Here is a 20,937-nt window from a genome sequence, read left to right on the forward strand (position 1 = left end):
AATTATATTTAATAATAAAGTAAATTATATTTGGTTTTCATCCCCATCTCTGACACAGAGCTCCTAAAACCCTCAGAATTTCCTGTGATGACAGTGATAAAGAGGTCTCTTTTGTTATTGAGGTGATTTGGGGAAAGCACCTAAGATTGGGGACTGGTTACCAGGAGAACTAACCACATGATTAGAGGGTTGGAACTTTCAGTCCCACCCCCTGGCTTCAGGGGAAGGAGAGAGGCTAGGAGTTAAATCAATCACCAATGGCCAATGATTTAATCATTTGTGCCTGCATAATGAAGCCTCTATAAAAACCCAAAAGGAAGGGGTCCATAGAGCTTCAAGGTTGGAAAACAAGAATGCTTCCACATGCTACCATGCCAGGCCCAAATTCCAGGAGGACAGAAACTCTTTTGTTCAAGACTTCACCCTACATATCTCTTCATCTGGCTGTTGATTCATATCCTTTAATACCATTTGTAATAAACTGGTAATGTAGTAAGTAAATGTGTTTTCTGAGTTCTGTGAACGGCTCTAGCAAATTAATCACCCAAGGAGGGGTTATGGGAACCTCTAATCTGTAGCTCCTGGGATCGGTCAGACACATAGGTAACTTGGGCTTAAGACTGGCATCTCAAGTGGAGGGCAGTCTTATGGGGCAGAGCCTTAGCCTTTGGAATCTGATGCTATTTCTGGGGCGAGAGTGTTGAAATTGAGTTGAACTATAGGACACCCAGCTGGTGCCAAAGCATTGCTTGTTGGTGTGAGAAACTGTCTCCCAGTTGGGATTAGGGTGCAGAAGAAATACAGGCAAATCTTCTTAGAACACAAAAAGCGTTAAATGTAAAGGAAAAAAACTTGATAGTATGCACTTTACAAAAACTGAAAATCTCTGCTAACCAAAAGGCTGAATGCTTTCCTGCTAAGATTGCCAACAACACAAGGATGTCTACTCTTACCACCTCTGTTCAACATCGCACTGGCGGTTCTGGCCAGGGAAATTTGGCAAGAAACAGAAATAGAAGGCATCCAGGCTGCAAAGGCAGAAATATAACTATCTTTATTCTCAGACAACATAATCTTGTATATAAAAAATCCTAAGGATTCCATATTAAAAAAAAAAAAAAGAGGGAGGGACTACAACCAATAAGTGAGGGCAGCAAATTGGCAGGATGCAAGAGCAGCATACAAAAATCAACTGTATTCCCATACATTAGCAATGAACATCTGAAATGAAATTAAGCAAGCAGTTCCATTCATAACAGTATCAAAAAGAACTCAATACTTTAAATACTTTTTTTTTAAATACTTTTAAATATTTTTAAATACTTTTGCTAAATAACTTTAGCAAAAGAAGTGTAAAACTCATACTCTGAAAACTACAAAACTTTCCTGGAAGAAATTAAAGTAGATCTCAACAGGTGGAGAGACAATCACATCTGCATGGATTAGAAGGACTCATTTCTACCAATTGATCTAAGACTCCTTGCAATCCCTATTAAAACCCCAGCTGGCTTCTTTTCTTTTCTTTTCTCTTTTTCTTTTCTTTTCTTTTCTTTTCTTTTCTTTTCTTTTCTTTTCTTTCTTTTCTTTCTTTTCTTTTCTTTTCTTTTCTTTCCTTTCCTTTATTTTCTTCTCTTTTCTTTTCTTTTCATTTCTTAAAAAGTTTTCTTTAACATTTATTCGTTTTTGAGAGTGAGAGAGACAGAGCATGAGCAGGGGAGGGGCAGAGAGAGAGGGAGACACAGAATCTGAAGCAGGCTCCAGGCTCTGAGCTGTCAGCACAGGGCCCAACATGGGGCTTGAACTCACAGACTGCGAGATCATGACCTGAGCTGAAGTTGGACATTTAACCGACTGAGCCACCCAGGTGCCCATTTTCTTTTCTTTTCATTTCTTTTCTTTTCTTTTTTCTTTTTGTTTCTTTTCCTCTCTTCTTCAAAAGGGTTGAAAATTCTTTTCTTTTTCCTTTTCTTTTCATTTCTTTTCATTTCTTTTCTTCCCTTTTCTTTTCTTTTCAAAGAAAAGAACTGATTTCCCAGAAGGGTACCGAGACAAGTCAACGGGGAAGAGAACACTCTTTACAACAAATGCCACATGCACAAGGATATATTTGGACACTTACCTCACACCATACACAAAACTTAATTTAGAATGCTTCAAGGCCTAAATGTATGAACTAAAATCATAAAACTCTTAGAAGAAACCATATGAGTAAATCATAGTACCCTTGGTTGGGCAATGATTTCTTAGATACAATATTAAAAGCATAAGAGATCAAAGAAAAACACGGATAAACTGGACTTCATTACTCCCTCTAGTGGATCAAAAATATAGCCTTACTCATAACTATTTCATCTTTTTTTTTTTTTTTTGAAACAACAGTAAAAGAAATTTGTATAGCAATCACTGACCAGTGGTCATGTTGAGTCACTATGGTGAACCAATTCTGACAGGAAGAGGCACGAGGGGATTGTCTAGGGTTGATAAAAATGATCTGTATCTTGAGTATGGTGGTAGTTACACAACTATATCAATTAATCAACACCAACTTATTTGATGACTTTGTGCATTTCACTGTATGTAAATTTTGCCTCAATAAAAATTTTATTTTATTCATTTATTTTTTTGAGAGAGACAGCGTGAGTGGGGGAGGGGCAGAGGAAGAGAAAGAATCTTAAGTAGGCTCCACACCCAACGCAGAGCCCAGCATAGGACTCCGCCTCCTCGAGGAGATTATGATGTGAGCTGAAATCAAGTGTAGGACGCTTACCCAATTAAGCCACCCAGGTGTCCCCAAAATATTGTTTTATAAGGTGATCACTTGGATGCGTGACCTGAGTAGAAAGGATGAGCCTGGTGGTGTGCTTTTCATTTTAAACCCTTCAATACTGCTTAAAATTTGTAAAAGCAGGTGTATGGATTACTTTACATTCTTTAAGTTTGGGGAAAGAAAACGCATTCAAATTTGAAGTTTCTTACTATCGTTACTTCATAGAAGACAGAAGATGAGAAGAAATCTCCTGTTTGGGAGGGTATAATTTACACTCTCCCAACCCCTACACCCACCTCCACACTCTCACACCCACACCCCGGCCAGAGCCCCGGTCAGGAAGACCCCCAGGAGGTCTGGGGGCAGGGTCTCAAGTCAAAAGACTTGCTCTTGAAAGCCACTACAGAAACGAAGTTGTAATCATTCACTCCCTATTGAGAGGCTACTGTACCAAACACACAATCTCTAAAAAATGAAAGTCAAAATCTCAAAAGCTTCCCTTTTTTTAAAATGCTAAAGCTTATTTGCATATCAAAATTGCCTCGGGAGAGTAAGCAGAATTAGAAAATTAAGGAATTACATTAGAAGGGACAGAAAGAAGTAGGACAAATGGGTAGGAGTACAGAGCCGCTCCCCTCTGTCACCGAAAAGCTGGTTTCAAGTTTAAATCAACCACCCAGCAATGTTCATAAATAAAGAGCAAGACTTTAAATACCACAGCTGTTGAATTTTGATAATACTATTAGCACAAATGTATTTGTTCACTCAATGACAAACAAATCTTTTTCATTAAAAAATACACATCTGTACAGCATCACTCCCTCTAGTGGATCTAAAAAAAACCCCATATTTACAGCGATTTCATCTTTTCTGGAACAATAGTAAAAGAAATTTCCATAACAATCAATCTGATCAGTGGTTCTCTGAATGGTCACTACAGTGAATTAATTTTGCTTTCTTCCATAGTATACTTTTTTCCATTCCCTGTCCTCTAAGGAAAAGGTACTTAACATTTATCTGAATAATTAACTACTCATAAATCAGAAAACGATGGACACTTCAAATATTACTCACGAGGATAAAAATGTGAAAACTACTGAAGGTTGTATTATACTCAACATAAATCATAAATATTCAGAGAATTTTACAGGCACCTTCGAGTAAAGCGCAAACTCCAAGAGCCATTTCAACAGCCCATTTGCCCGTGTGTCACTGCAAAGTGCTCAAAATTGGGTTAGTCATCATTTTGTCCTAAGAAATAACTCAACTTTCATATCTACTTATTTCTATAAGGCAAAATTTCAAATTTAATCTAATCAGTCATTAGACCCACAAATCTCAAATGCAGCTTAGTTTTTTGTGAGCATTTTGTCATGCCATGCCTACATTTTGCATCTGGGGACGCCCATATAACATATAGGGAACAAAATGACATGTTTTAGTTGGCACGACTTCTGTTTCTAGACATCTGAGTTCTGCAACTCAATTAGTTGCAGATGCCACTGCCAGGAACGGGTTCCTTAAAGAGAGCAAAGATAACGACATTCAGTTGAGCTGATGTCTATAGCCTAACCCAAGTGAAATTTTAATAACTAGACAGCAAGCCCTGTGCTGAGATGATGCGGGACCAGTTTTACTATTACAAATAACCAAATGGGGTTTCATGTATCTTTTCAAAATGAAGAATTTGAAATGGCAACACATCTTAGAAGCATGGGCTCTTACAGTTGTGAATGTAGGTAAAATATTGATGACAAGGTTTCCTATGTCTAAGAAATAACATTTAATGGCAGGCGAAGGCTAAGTTTCCCACCAAAATGGAATGCCACTGCCATCAACAGCCCCACAGAGGCTCAGCTACCTAAAATGGAAATGAAAATATAATGTATGGAAATATTCTCTTAGAAAACTCCTTAAGGCTTCACATGTATTAATGTATTAGTTTGCAAACATTAAGATCAAAGCCAAAGCAACAAATACATCCTAAAAAGTTTTTCGTCAGATTTTTATTAACGATATACAAGTAGCAGGACATAAAAAATTAATAGGCTCAAGCCTTGAAATGTCAAACCCAATGATCTCCAGCCATGCTCACCTCCTTTGCCTTTTGTTTCAGTGTTGATGGCTCTGGGTCTTCTTGCCTGGAGCGACTCTACATGGTTAAAAAAGGAGAAAGAAAAGGTTAACAGATGGTTTAAGAGTCCCTCATCTGTTGCAGCAAGTTAAAAAATAGCAGAGGAAGGAGAAAAGGAGCCAAGGTGTCAAAAACGCAAGGCCTAAATTCATAGACGTGTAATTTCAAGCCTTTAGGCTTACCCAATAAGCTGTTAAATATTCAGTTTTAAACAAAATCTACTGTAGGTTTAAAAAAATCCACCTACTTTACTTATAATATTGCTAACTCTTAAGTTTAAAAATAAGTTTCTATTCTTTTTTTAAGTATTCAGGATGCCATACACTGAGTGCCCCCACACTCCTCAGGCCCTCTGTGTGATTCCATGCCCCCAAATCTTTTCTTTCCAGGAGGCCAAGTCATCTCCCAGAGAAGCAGCCACTATAAAGCAGAGAAAGAAATGTGCATGATGCACATTTCCCCCTTCCTGGATCCCCAAATATCCTGCAGTGCCAAGCTTTCAGTCCCCAAATCTCTTGGACAATGAAATCAATCCTTAATCGCTAACAGATCTTTACACAACTATGACAGAAATACACCAGCAACACGCGGTAGGATTCCCTCCCTCTGTGTTGTTTTGCATGGGTCGATGTACTTAGGACCTAAAGAGCGCCGTGAAGAAGAAAAAAATTAAAAATATTTGACTTGAAAATACAAGAAATAACAAATACTGGCAAGGATGTGGAGAAAAGGGAACCCTGGTGCACTGGTGGTGAGAATGTAAATTGGTGCAGCCGTGATGGAAAACAGTAGGGAGGTTTCTCAAAAACTCAAAAATAGAACTACTGTATAATCCAGTAATTCCACTTCTGGGTATTTATCCCAAGAAAATGAAAACACTAACTCGAAAAGACATCTGCACCCCATGTTCAACGCAGCACTATTTATACTAGCCAAGATGTGGAAACAACCTAAATGTCCATCAGTGGATGAATGGATAAAAGATGTGGTATATCTATATACAATGGAATGTTATTCAGCCATTAAAAATAATGAAATCTTGCCATTTGGGACACATGAATGGACCTTGAAGGCAGTATGCTAAGTGAAATAAGTCAGACAGAAAAGCAAATATATGATCTCTGATCTCACTTATATGTGGAATGTAAAAAAAACAAACAAAACAAAACAAAACAAAAAACCTCATAGATATAGAGAACAGATTGGTGGTTGCCAGAGACAGGAAGTGTGGGGGGAGGAAACTGGATGAAGGGGGTCAAAAGAACAAATCTCTAGTCATAAAATAAATAAGTCATGGGGATGTAATGTACCGCACAGTGACTATAGTTATAGTTAATACTGCATTGCATATTTGAACTTGTTGAAAGTTCTTCTTAAAAGTTCTCATCACAAGGAAAACAATTCTATAGCTATGTAAGGTGACAAACGTTAATCAGATTTATTGTGGTGACCATTTCACAATATATACAAATATCAAATCATTATGTCGTACACCTGAAACTAATATAATGTTGACATCAATTATACCTTAATAAAAAAATTTTTTAATCACCAAAGAAATATTTGACTTGATATTTCAAAAGAAAAAACTTGCCTGTTCTAATCTGTATTTATTAGCAACACATTTTAGACAGACAGAATGAAGAATAACTATGCTAAAGCCCAAACACACTCACTTAAACAGAGAACAATGACAGGGACCACCATCAGAGGAACCTGAATGTGGACCCTGACATCAATGTGAAGTTCTGATGGGAGGGAAGAAACCTCACCATTTGCAGAAGAAGGAGCCACTGGCACCCAACTAACAGGGGCTCTCCTTCTCTCCAGAGAGGAGCCCTGACCTTCCCCATGACTGCCACGAGCACCTGCCCCCAGTCCTGTCTGCAGTGGCTGGACCCTCCCCACCAAACACAGCTTCTGATGTAGCAATGGCCCACACTCACTAGCTTTTCCTTCATTAGATCATCTGCACCAGATTCTCTCCGTTATGGCAAGATCTGCCCAAAGAGATCTGCATCTTGTCTTCCCCCGTCTTCTTGCCATCCCCCCAAGCCTCCTTGCTTTGCCTCATGAACCAGGTGGGAAGACGAATAAACTGAAAAGAGAGGAGTAAGGAGGAGAAATAAGAAATGAGGTCACCATCTGAACTTGAGGAAGGGAAAGAATGTTAAAGATTGGGGGAGGGAAAAGAAGGCATAAAATAGAGGTCTTGGAAAGTGGCAGCGTGACCCAGCTGGGGAAGTGGATTCAGCTGCTGAGCTGTGCTAAGGGCTCCCTTGACGTTGTGGTCATATAATTAAAGTAGGGCCAAGTTAGTGTGGGGTTGGGGGAGGAGGAAGGACAATGAATTGGGAGGATTCTAAGGACAGTATAGTTATGGACCACACACACAGCTCTATTTCTAGTTACCTAAAAAGGGATTTAAATTAAATGAGAAGAGAGACTGTCTCCAGGAAGTGGAATTATGGGTAGCCTTTGCTAACCTCTTTATATTTCTCAGGATTTTCTCAAGATTTTGCAAAGAGTATATATTTCCTTTTATAAACAGACAAAAACAATAAAGCTATCTCAAAAACAAATAAAAAAATCTAAAATCCAGCAAAATGAGGTTTTGTTAGGAAAGAAAGCAACTAACCCAGTTTCCTGTAGGAAAAAAAAAAAAAAACACTGCCCTAAATTTGGATGTTTCCTTGACTATTAATTTGGATATTTAATGATAACCCTGTACACAGGAAAAATACTAATGAATCACTTGGGGAAAATGAAGAAAGGCACAGTACTAGAAAAACACATCTGCAAAGCTACTGAAAACACAACAAAATGTCAACAGGGCCTGTGTGTCCTCTTTGGAGATTTCCAGGTGAAATGGTTAGAGATCATTTTCCAGCCGTCCCTGGAAGGTGGTGTCAAGAGGGAGAGTTCCCTGCCGGGTCAGTCTATGAAGTAATACAGGGAACAAGGAGGACACGCTTAGGAAAGGGTGGTGATGCAAGGATACCGTCTGTTTCCTGTTGTGTGTGCGGCCTACTCAGCTCTATGAAGGCTCGGACAGAGTGACCCCAGAGCCCCTTCCCTGCCACACGGCAGGCTAGGCACAGGGGTCTGATCTGAGAGGGAATGTGCTGCCTCTGTCTTTCTGGGCCCTGCAGGCCAGCGGAGGGTGAGAGTCCTGCTTGCTCCGGGGCAGCCACTCCAGCTGGTGGCTGGTGCCCTCCAAAGGCCCTCTCTGTCTGCTGCAGTTGATTCATCTAGAAATCAAATCTTCCTAAAGCATCTGTGTTTTTGAGGATCAACGTCTACAGACTTGATCAAGTACGTCAAGAAGGACCACCCTTTGGGCTTTGCTAGAAGGAAACGCCTGACAAGCATACACAGATATGCCACACTTGAGTTTGTCCCCACGAAATCTCCACTTTCGGTTCTTGTTGGAAGACACGGGAAAGATAGTTGACTGCAAGACCCTTCGCCTCCTCCCACTTTAAATTTTAGGGATGATAAATTACCGTGAAATTAATTTGGTTTGACTATTACACTTTTACTGTGAGGCCTGGGCCAAGGACATTTTTATGTTAAAGTCTTTGTAGATGTAACATTTTGTATGCCTGAAATACATCTGTGTATATTGGGAAAACCTATTAATATTTTGTAAAATGACATGTCTGGTATAGCATTTGACTTTTTTTCTGGAGGAAAGGAACATAATTCTACAAAACAGTAGAAACTCTGAGTGGACTGCACAGGCATGACAGGCTAATCCCAATGGGTCGAGGTGCTCGTGAATGTGAAGCTATCGTTTGAAAAGATCATTTCCGATATAACTGACAATTGGAGGGGAGGGTCTTAGGACTCTCCATTAAAAAAACATGTTTCTGGGTACTTTGCTTTTTACTCAGGAAAAAAAAAAATTAACTCCGAAAGCCACCCCAGCTGGCATGAAGACTGTAAACCAGGGTTTCTCGCTGGGATTTTGTAATAATCAGGTTCAGCGCATTCCAGAATGGCGTTTGTTTCAGACGCTTGGCAACTGAATGGGGTTGCTAAAAGTGAGGAGGGAGTCTGCTTTGCCTGACCTCATTTAAGAACAAGAATACACATTCCTTTAGAGTTTGAAACCCTGCGTGTTCACGCTTTCATCTTTCAAACACCCACCTTCCCAGGGCACCCTCGGCTTTCATCAGTGCTTTTCTCATAGTTATGCCTCTTTATAGTTTTATAATTTTTTTGAAGGTAATACTGAAGGAGTTTAAGGCATTAGTATCCATTTTTCATTAAATAAAGTGGCAAAACTCCCGATGCTGTGCTATAGAGTCACCATCAGGCCAACAGTTTCAATTTTAAACCCATTTCCCCCATTCTGATGACATTAGAACTTCACCCATGGCACTATTACCTTATAACTTTCATTTTTAATTAAAGAAGTTAAATTGGCAACAGAAAACACTTCGCTTCCACATTAGCTTTGTTAATAAAAAGTGCAAGTTAAAAGTACCTGTGGATAAAATCTAGTTCCAACCTCCAGTTTCTCCTTTATCTCATGAAGTCGGCAAGTGAAAATAAAAGAAGCAGGGAAGATGAAAATATTTTTAAACTGTTTTGGCTAATGACTAGTCTATAAACTGGAACAGATCTTTCTATTCAGCAAAAATGTCACAGTTCCACAGATATGCCTCAAAATGGTTAAATAATTAGCAAAATGGGCAGCAAAAATTCCAAAGAAAATGAAATAAAAAGAATTATTCTCAAAAAAAAAAAAAAAAACCCATGGTAGATGTTGATGTGTAAGAAGGAAACCCTGCAATTATCAAATGTACTAAAGAACTAATATTAAGGTATGAAAGCAATATAAAGCTGTAAAGTGTTTTTCATCACAGCATGAACAAATGAAAATACTTTGGGGGTACCTGGGTGGCTCAGTCAGTTAGGCATCCGACTCCTGATTTTGGCTCAGGTCATGATCTCACGGTTTGTGAGACTGAGCCCCAAGTAGGACTTCTTGCTGTCAGAATCCCTACCTGGGATTCTCGCTCTCTCTGCCCCTCCCCAACTTGCGCTTTCTCTCTTTCTCAAAATAAATCAATAAACTTGTAAAAAATAATTTTATTAGGTTAACACAAAGGGGAAAATCTGGGTGTCTTCTTTATCAGTTATCAGATATATGTATGTGTATCTTCTAAAATGGGAGAAAAGCTCTATTTCAAAAAGCTGACAAAACAAAATCAGATTTCCAATCAATTCTTTTAAAATTCATTCTTCTAATAGTATCCCATTACCAAAAAGCAAACAAAAACCCTAAAAGCTTAAAATGGACTAATAAATCTAGTCATACTAATCAAGAAAAGCAAGAAAAGGTAGTCAAAGTTTGCATACGGCAGAACTTTATTAGATATCATGAAGCTAGAGAACTGACCACTTCCTTTCTCTCTTAAGATCATACTAAAATTGTAAAAAAAAAAAAAAAAAAAAAAAAAATTTAAATAAAAGTGTAAGTTCGTGCAGACAAAGGGAACTGACAAGAAACACCTGTAGATAAATTGCCAAGGGTCAGCAAATGTTTAAAAGACAAAGGGGATGAAGGAATTCTGGTTCCAGTAAGATAGAAAAGTATAGACCACCCTGTCTCTCCCACCGAATGCAGCTACAAAATGTAGACAGAATGCCTGAATCAGCTATTTGAGGACTCTGAGAAAGAAATGATAGATTGGGGAAAAAAGAACACGGTCTGAAGTACTGTCAAACAGGTTTTTTTTTTCCTTCCAGTAGCCCCTAAACTAGCTGCAGCACAGCTGGACACTGGAATGGTCACCGATGCAGAGAAAGTGCCAGGACACGCCCCCTTGCTCAGGCTTGAGGAAAAGGAAAGGGGTCTACTGACATTCAGAGTCAGTGCAAGAAATAGTGCCTCTTTTCTTGTTCTCTCTTCCCTTCTGCCTCAGCCCAGTGTGCGGCAGAGCTAGATACATAAAGCTTCAGTTTTCTGACCCCAGAAGACTGAAAAAGAAATACCCAGGAAACATGAAAGTATCTGAGAGATTGTGAAAAGGCAGAAGCTGGAAAAAGCAACCTCATAAAGCTATTCATGGACTCCTGGACAAATCACTGAGCGGTACATACATACATCTGACCCTAAACTGTCCACAGCAGACTTTGCAAAAGGAAAGGCAGGATAAACCACAGTCAGGGTCCCAGACTTTTGGTGGCAGACCTCAGACAGATCCAATAGTACTGCAAAGGCTTTGTGAATGGAATTGACATTGGAACCATAACCCATAGATCTGATTGGAACTTGCAGGTTAAATCCCACCTGGGTAGATGAAAGTTTAATACAAAAGGTAACTATAACACGAAGGGGGATGGATAATAAGACCTATATGATGGTAAGTTTCTATACTCTTCCTAAAGTAGTAAAGTATTGATTCTAAATAGACTGAAAAATTAAGTAATTTTTATTGTGATCCCAAGAGCAGTGAAACACACAGATATTGCCAAAAACAAAAGAGATCAATTAAAATGAAATACTAAAAAATGTGTAAATATTACACGAATATTCATAGCAACTTTATTTGTAATAGTCAAAATTTGAATCATCCTAGATGTTCTTCAACAGTTGAATGGTTAAAGAAACTGGGGTACCTACATACCATGAAATATTACTCACCAATAACAAGGAACAAACTATTAATGCAGGCAACAACTTGGATGAAATTTATGAAAATTTCAGAAAATTATGCTGAGTGGAAAAAAAAGCCAATCCCAAAAGCTATATACTCTATGACTCCATTTACGCAACATTTTTGAAATAACAAAACTTTAGAAAGGAGAAAAGGAGAGATTAGTGGTTGCTAAGGGTCAGGGCAGGGGGAGCTGGAGGAAGCCGTAAATATGGTTACAAAAGGGAAACACAAGGGATCCTTGACTCCTTGTGGTGTTGGAACTGTGCAGTATCTTGACTGGGTGGTTGACACACAAATATATGCAGGTGATTAAATTGTATGTAACTTAATACACACATATACACAAATGAGCACAAGTAAAACTGGGGAAATCTGAATAAGCTAATGGGCTGTATAAATGTCAATATCCTGATTATATTATCCTAGTGTTGCCAATAATATTATCATTGGAGGAAACTGAGCAAACTGTACAAAGGATACTATTTGTATAATTTCTTACAACTGCATGTAGGGCTATAATTAATTTGACAAAATTTTCACTTAAAAACTTTTAAACGTTTAGATAACCCAAAGAAGGCAGGAAAGTGTAAGCAGAGCAAATTAAAACACAAGGAACAAACAGAAAACAATAGAATGACAGGTCTATCAAAATATGTCAATAATTATATTAAAGGTAAACAGTCTAAATATACCAATTAAAAGATATTGCAGAATGGAAAAAAGTGATCAAACAAGATGGTGTTTATAAGAAACTCAAATATAATACTATTGGTAGGGTAGAAGTAAAAGGATTTGGGCACTGGGTGGTTCAGTCGATTAAGCCTCTGACTCTTGATTTCAGCTCAGGTCATCTTGATTTCAGCCCATATCATGTCAAGCTCCATGCTGCGGATAGAGCCTGCTAGAGATTCTCTCTCCCCATCCCTCTGACCCTCCCCCACTTGTTCTCTCTCTCTCTCACCCCTCAAAGAAAAGTAAAGGGATAGAAAAAGATATAGCATAATAACACTAACAAAAAGGCTGGAATAGCTATATTAACATTAGACAAAGTAGAATTTAGACCAAAAAATTGTCTTAGATAAAAAGAGACATTGCATAATGATTAAAGGATCAACTAATCAAGAAAACATAACAATCCCAAAATGTATGCACATAACAACAGAGCTTCAAAGTATAGAAAGCAAAAACTGATAAAATGAAAGGAAAAATAGACAAAACTATAATTACAGCTAGAGACTTCAACATTTCTATCTCAGTAACTGATAGAACTCATAAGTAAAAAATCAGCAAGGATATAAAAGAACTGATCAGCACCATCAACTACATGGATCTAAATCTACAATTGTAGATTTCTTCCCCCCAAAACAGCAGAATACACATTCTTTCCAAGTGCACAGAATATATTCACCAAGCAAGGCCATAATCTATAAAGATCATATAATACAAATTTAAGAAGAATTTAAATCATATTCTGAAGATAGATATATGATAGATAGATGATAGATAGATAGATAGATAGATAGACAGACTATATTCTCTATAACTGAATTAAAAATAGAAATCAATTATGGAAAGATAACAGGAAAACCTCCCCCCAAAAAACTTAGAAATTAAACAACATGCTTACAAGTGACCTCTGGGTCAAAGAGAAAATTATAAAGGAAACGGAAAATATTTTGAACTAGAAGAAAATGAAAATAAGTATTTCAAAATTTGTGGAGTGTAGCTAAAGCAGTGTTTAGAGGAAAGTTTATGGCATTAAATGCTCATATAAGAAAAGGAGGTCTTAAACCAATAATCTAATCTTCTCTTTTAGAAATCAGAAAAAGAAGAGCAAAATAAGTGCAAATCAAACAGCAGGAAGGAAAAAATAAAATTAGAGAAGAAATCAATAAAATTGAAAAGGAAAAAGAATAGAGAAAATCAACATAATCAAAACTGGTTCTTTGAAGCAATTAATAAAACTAAGAAACCTCTAGTAAGACATGCCAAGAAATAAGAAAGAAGATACAAATTACCAATGTCAAGAATGAAACAGAAGATATCACTACAGACCCCACAGACTTTAAAATGATAATATGGGTGGGGCACCTGGGTGGCTCAGTCAGTCAGGCGACCGACTTCAGCTCAGGTCATGATCTCGCAGTTTGTGAGTTCGAGCCCCGCATCGGGCTCTGTGCTGACAGCTCAGAGCCTGGAGCCTGTTTCAGATTCTGTGTCTCCCCCCTCTCTCTAACTGTCCCCTGCTCACGCTCTGTGTCTCTCTGGCTCTCAATAATAAATAAACATTAAAAAAATTTTTTTAATGATAACATGGGAATACTATGAACAACTCTACACACAGAAACTCAATAACTTAGATAAAATGGGCCAATTCTTTAAAATCACAAATTATCTAAACTTGCTTAAGATGAAACAGATATTCTAAATAGTCATTTAACCATTAAAGAAATGGAATACATAGTTTAAAAAATCTTCCAGGAAAAGAAAATCTCCAGGATCAGATGGTTTCACTGGCGAATTTTTTTTGAGAAGGACAGAGAGAGAGAGCAAAGGAGGGGCAGAGGGAGAGGGAGAGAGAGACTCTTAAGTAGGCTCCATGCTTGGTGCAGAGCCCAGTTGCAGGGCTTGTTCCCACAACCCTAGGAATATGACCTGAGCCAAAATCAAGAGTTGGATGCTTACCTGACTGAGCCACCCAGGTATCACTGCACTGGTGAATCCTAACACATATTCAAAGAGGAAATGATACCAATTCTACTCATCTTTTCTAGAATATGGAAGAAGAAGGAATACTTCTCATTTTATGAGACCAGCATTACCTTATACCAAAATCTGACAAAAGCAATATAAGAAAACAACAGTCCAAAGCCCTCATGAACATAGACATAAAGATCCTCAATAAAATATTAGCAAATGAAATACAAAATATATAAATATATTAAATATAAAAATATTAATAAAACCACAATCAAGTGGGTTTATCCTGAGCATCATGGCTGGTTCAATATTTGAAAATCAACGTAATCCACTATTTCAACCACCTAACAAAGAAAAACCACACAATCACATCAATTGGTATAGAAAAAGCATTTAACAAAATTCAACATTCATTTACTTTAAAAACTCTAAGCAAATTAGGAATAGAAGAGAATTTCTTAAGCTTGACAAAAGGCATCTACCAAAAAAAAATTTTTTTAAGCAACCATCATACTTAATTGTGAAAGAATGAATGTTTTCCCCAATCAATGGAAAGAAAAGAGGCAATTATGTCCACTCCTACCACTTCTAATCAACATTATACAGGGGGTTCTAGCCAGGGCCCTTAGACAGAAAATTAAATAAGAGGCATTCAGTTTGGAAAAGAAGTGAAACTATCTCTATCTGTAAATGACATGATTTTATATAGAGAAAATCCTAAGTAATCCACCAGAAAACTATTGGTACTAATAAACAAGTTCAGCAAGGTTGCAAGATACAAGATCAATATACAAATTCAAATGTATTCTCATACTCTAGCAATGGACAATCCCAAATGAAATTCCCAAAATGAAATTAAGAAAATAATTCTAGGGTTGCCTGGGTGGCTCAATTGGCTAAGCATCCAACTCTTGATTTTGGCTCAGGTCATGACCTCAGGGTCAGGAGATAGAGCCCTGAGTCAGGCTCCATGTAGAGCATAAAGTCTAATTGGGATTCTCTCTCTCTCCCTCTCTCTCAGCCCCTCCCCCACTCATTCTCTCTCTCTCTCTCTCTCTCTCTCTCTCTCTCTCTCTTTCTCTTTCTCTCAAAATAAACTTAAAAACACAGAAAATAATTCTATTCACAATACCATCAAAAAAAGAATAAAATACTTAGGAAGAAATTCAATACATGAAGTATGAAACTTATACTCTGAAAACTACAAAACACAGTTGAAAGAAATTTTTCAAAGCTAAATAAATGAAAATACATCCCAGGTTCATGCACTGAAAGATAATATTTAAGTCACACCTATTAATATGTTTAAAAGTTTGACATTTAATATTAATTTAACATTAATATGTTAAGATGGCAATACTTCCCAAATTTAGTGCAACCCCAACAAAATTCCAGCTGAATTCTTTGCAGATATTGATAAGCTAATCCTAAAATTCATATGAAAATTCAATGGGCCCAGAATAGCCAAAACAATCTTGAAAAACAACAAAATTGGAGGATTCACACTTTCTGACCTCAACACTCAACTATCAAATAATGGTAATCAAGACAATGTGGTACTAACACAAGGACAGACAAGGTTATCAATAAAATAAAATTGGGAATCCACAAGTAAACCCTCACATTTACAGTCAACTTATTTTCAACAGTGGTGCTGAGACAATTTAATATGGAAAGAATAGACCTTTCAACAATTGCACTGAGGCAACTGGATAGCCACGTGAAAAGAATGAAGTTGGACCCCTACCTCACAGCATACACAAAAATTAATTCAAAATGAATTTAAAGATGTAACTTGAAGAACTAAAACTATAAAAACATAGGTGTAAATCTTAGAAAAAAACATAGGTGTGAATTTTCATGACCTTGCTTAGGCAATGTTTTCTTAATTTTGACACAAAAGTATAAGCAACCAAAGAAAAAGTAAACTGGTCTTCATCAAAACTCAAAACTCGTGTGCTGCAAAGGACACCATTAAGCAAGGAAAAAGGCAACCCAAGAATGGGAGGAAATATTTGCAAATCATGTATCTCATAAGGGACTTGTATCTAGGTATACAAAGAACTCTTACAACACAACGACAACAAACGACAAATAACCCAATTTGGAAAAGGATCTAAATGATTTAGGCACTCTGGAAAATAGTTTTTCACTTTCTTATAAAATTAAACATATCCTTAACAAGGTGGCCCGGCTATCCCACTCCCATGCATTTACTCTAGAGAAATAAAAACTTGCATGCAGACAAAACCTGCATATAAATGTTTGTGGCAGTTCTCTATTCATAATTGTCAAAACCAGGAAACAGCCCAAATGTCTTTCAATAGAGAAACAGATAAACTGTGGTACATCCATACAATGGAATGGTATTTAGCATAAAAAGAGACAAACTTGTTACAGGCAACAATTTGATGAATCTCAAAGGAATTATGTAGAGTGAAAAAAGACAGTCTCAAAAGGTTAAACCTGTACAATTCAATATTTTTGTTTTGCTTTTTGTTTTTGGGGGGGGGGTGAGAGAAAGATGGAGAGTGCACCTGCACACGCACACAGAGGAGGGGCATAGGAACAGCAGGCTCCATACCTGACACGGGGCTCATTCTCACAACCCTGAGATCATGACCGGAGCTGAAATCAAGAGTGGGACACTTAAACTGACTGACACTTACCCAGGCACCCTGTACAATTCTATTTATATGACATTGTCAGAAAGAGAAAAAGGATGGAAAGAGGGTCTGACTACACACAACAGCATAAGAATCTATATGTATGTTAAAATTTATAGAACTTTATACTCCCCAAAAAGTCTATTTTAATGTATGCTCATTTAAAAATATTTAAGTAGCTACAGGAGCTAAAACTGACCTAATAGAAGAGAAATACAAAGTTCTTACAGTGGGACACACAGGTAAGTAAAAGTGAGCTAATCACATAGAAACCCAGAGACACTCAGGATGTGGTAGAAGGCACCAGCCAAGAGAGGGGCTAAAAGTGGGGTGAAAGTCTTTTATGAAGGGATTGATATTCTAAACCCTCTATTCCTTTTCATATGTATGTTTTATGTGTCTCATATTTCAGGGGAATTTTTAAGGAACAATTACAGAATAAAAAAGAGCTCCTGGATAATTCAAATATAATGATTAAAGTAAAAAATTCAATCTACACACTGGCAGTTTAAATCAAAAGTTTCCATAATATGAGAAATAAAAGAAAGAGGAAGGAAATTAGGAGAGAAATTAAAAAAAAATAGATCTACATTTAGAAACTATCACAGACAATGCAAGAAAAATTTCCAAAACTAAAGATAATAAGTTGGCAAATTAAAATGGTCCCCCGACATTTACTCCAAAACACAGCACTCCTGAAATGTCAGAAATCCAGGGACTAAATGAAAATTCTAAGAAACATGCGTCACATTCACAGAAAGTGAGGCTGAATGGCATCGGACTTCTTATTAGCACCACTGGTGTCCATTATTGCTATTGAGAAGTCTATCAGTCTAAATACTGCTGTTTTATGTAATGATGAAGGAAGTCAAAATGACAAAGGCTAGAGTAAGAATGTCTAAGATGTGCTTCTAGAAAATCCTAGAAAATAGCTCAGTCATTTTTGGATACTGTTCCTCCTTTATACTATCTGTTCTCTATTTATCTACATATTATTCCATTGAAGTACATGTTACTTTGTCTTTTTGCCTTCATCTTTTCTTTCTTTCTTTCTTTCTTTCTTTCTTTCTTTCTTTCTTTCTTTCTTTTTCTTTTTCTTTTTTTGTTTACTTATTTTTGAAAAGAGAGAGAGAGACACAGAGCATGAGCGGGGGAGGGGCAGAAGGAGACAGAGACACTGAATCTGACGCAGGCTCCAGGGTCTGAGCTGTCAGCACAGAGCCCAACAATGGAGCTCAAATTCATGAGCTGCGAGATCATGACCCGAGCCAAAGTTGGCCGCTTAACTGACGGAGCCACTCAAGCGCCCCTCTTCATCTTTTCTACCTTATTTGTCTGTACTGTTTCTCTGTTCATTAGTTCTCTATTCAGATTTTTCTAATCTGCTGTTTAACTCATAGGCTTTTTTTTACTTTTAGTGATTATATTTTTTCATTTTTAAAAGTCCTTTTTGAATTTTATTCAAATCTGCATGATCTTTTCCCATGCTTACGATTTTGTTACCTTCTTTTAGTTCTTTAAACATGAGGGGCACCTGGGTGGCTCAGTCAGTTGAGCGTCGGACTTCAGCTCAGGTCATGATCTCGCAGTTTTTGAGTTCGGACCCTGCGTCGGGCTTGTGCTAACAGCTCGGAGCCTGGAGCCTGTTTCAGATTCTGTGTCTCCCTCTCTCTCTGCCCCTCCCCCGCTCATGCTCTGTCTGTCTCTGAAAAATGAATAAACCTTAAAAAAAATTTAAACATGAAAGCATATTTATTTCATATTCTATATGAAATAAAGAAATCTCTGGGGACCTAATTTCTACTCTTTGTTGTTTCTGTTCATCCTTATTCATGATGACATGTTTGCTTGTGTTTTTCTTGATTTTTCAATATCAGCTTGTGTTCATCAGGACTTTTCTGTGGGAATTCCATGAAGCCTGTGTTGGGGTGTATTCCTATAGAGAAGACCTCCATTTTCTCCTTTCAGGCACCTGAAGACACTCCCAACCCAAGGACCACTTTACGTTAATTTCTTGGCTTGGGGGTTCTGGAGTATGTAAATGCTGTAGATTAAACCTTATGAAGGCTGGCCTAAGATGATAAATTATCAAGGGAAGTTTCATTTTCTGGCTCCATCCAGAGCCCAGGCTGAGAAGAATACATTTCCTTGTCAGATCATCTCTTTAACAGCACAGATATTTTTCTGGATCACTCCCACCATGACCACAGAGAAGCACAGCCCCATGGGGTTTACTGTTTTACGTGGAGTCTCCATTCAAACACTTCATCTTCCACAGGCCAAGGTCCTTGCATGTTTTTAACAGATAAAGTCTCTGGGGGACTAGAAATGATCAAACAACCCCAAATAGCCAATTTGTAGTGAAAGGATTCCAGGACATCTAGTCTATCCTATTGCTGGCAATGATAGTAACCAGACCTTCTTTTCACTTTCTCTAGCTTTCAAGTGCAGGACCGCTGAGTGAGTCTGAGTGGGACAAAAATCATCCTCTTACACAGGAAAGTACAATTTGACATGTGGGTTGGGAAAGGTGATTTGAGCCCCAATCTTTATCTAATTAAACTACTGTTTCTTATAACTGAGAAACACTTATCTGAAGTTCAATAATTCCTACCATTTCATTTTGTTGTATTTTTAACATTATATTCAAGCAAAATTAAATGTATGGCCTTTAATTTTTAATAGCATGTACAATACGATCCAAGTTAATAAACATGTCTCTATCCTTCTGCTCATATTTATGCATATGCATACATGGTAGAATTGAATGATCTTCACTGAATGTTATTAAAAGTAATTTCTGGATGATTGGGAATTGAGCTTTCACTTTTTTGGTACTTTTTGTGTATTGTTTAATTTCTTTTTTTATTTTTACTTTTTTGAAACAGAGAGAATGCAAGTGGGGTAGGGGCAGAGAGAGGAGGAGAGAGAAAATCTTAAGCAGGCTCCACACTCAGCACAGAGCCCAACGCAGGGCTCCATCTCACAACTGCGAGACCGTGACCTGAAATCAAGAGTCAGACGCTTAACTGACTGAGCACCTGACTTCTCTTAATAATGACTATGTATCTTTATTTAAAAACAAATGAAGTTATTTATCTTTTTTAAAAGTCTCCTGACATACAGATGGCCAACAAGTACACAAAAAGATGCTCTATGTCACTAATCATCAGAGAAATGCAAATCAAAACCACAACGAGGTATCAGTTCACACCTAATAGAATGGCTATTATCGAAAAGCCACGGAATAACAAGTGTTGGCAAAGATGTGGAGAAAAGGAAATCCTCATACACTATCGGTGGGAATGTAAAATGGTGCAACCACTATGGAAAACAGTATAGAGGTTCCTCAAAAAATTAAAAATAGAAATACCATATGATGTAATAATTCCACTACTGGGTATTTACCCAAAGAAAACTAAAACACTAATCCAAAAAGGTATTTGTACCCCTTCCCCATGTTCACTGCAGCACTATTTACAATAGCCAAGATATGGAAACAACATAAATGTCCAACAGTGGATGAATGGATAAAGAAGATATTGTGGGGGCACCTGGGTGACTCAGTTGGTTAAGCGTCCAACTCTTGATTTCGGCTCAGGTCATGACCTCACAGTTCATGAAAGTGAGCCCCACGTCTCTCTTCCCTTTCTCTCTGCCCCTCCCCACATCTATCTCAAAACAAATCAATACTTTAAAGAAAAAGAAGATATTGTGTGTGCGCGTGCACACACACACACACACACACACACACACACGTGCTATGGAATACTACTACATAGCCATAAGAAGGAATGAAATATTGCCATTTGTAATTACATGGATAGACCTTGAAGGCATTATGCTAAGTAAAATAAGTCAGACCGAGAAAGGCAGATACCAGATAATCTCATTTATATGTGGAATTAAAAAACAAAACAAAACAGAAAATAGGTTGGTGGTTGGCAGAGGTAGAGGTGAAGGGTGGGTGAAGGGGGTCAAAAGGAACAAGCTTCT

General features: G+C 37.6%; 1 long non-coding RNA gene across 1 annotated transcript in view; it reads right to left on the bottom strand.

Annotated features, from left to right (window-relative positions):
• Nucleotides 1-20,937, bottom strand: part of LOC128313150 (uncharacterized) — a 70,496-nt gene that overhangs the window by 18,059 nt on the left and 31,500 nt on the right. Inside the window, exon 2 of the long non-coding RNA XR_008293408.1 lies at nt 4,863-4,919. This is a non-coding gene — a long non-coding RNA (uncharacterized LOC128313150). The remainder of the gene's footprint in view (nt 1-4,862; nt 4,920-20,937) is intronic.

The sequence above is a fragment of the Acinonyx jubatus genome, chromosome E2 (assembly GCF_027475565.1).
Source record: "Acinonyx jubatus isolate Ajub_Pintada_27869175 chromosome E2, VMU_Ajub_asm_v1.0, whole genome shotgun sequence".
In the NCBI taxonomy this organism is placed as follows: domain Eukaryota; kingdom Metazoa; phylum Chordata; class Mammalia; order Carnivora; family Felidae; genus Acinonyx; species Acinonyx jubatus.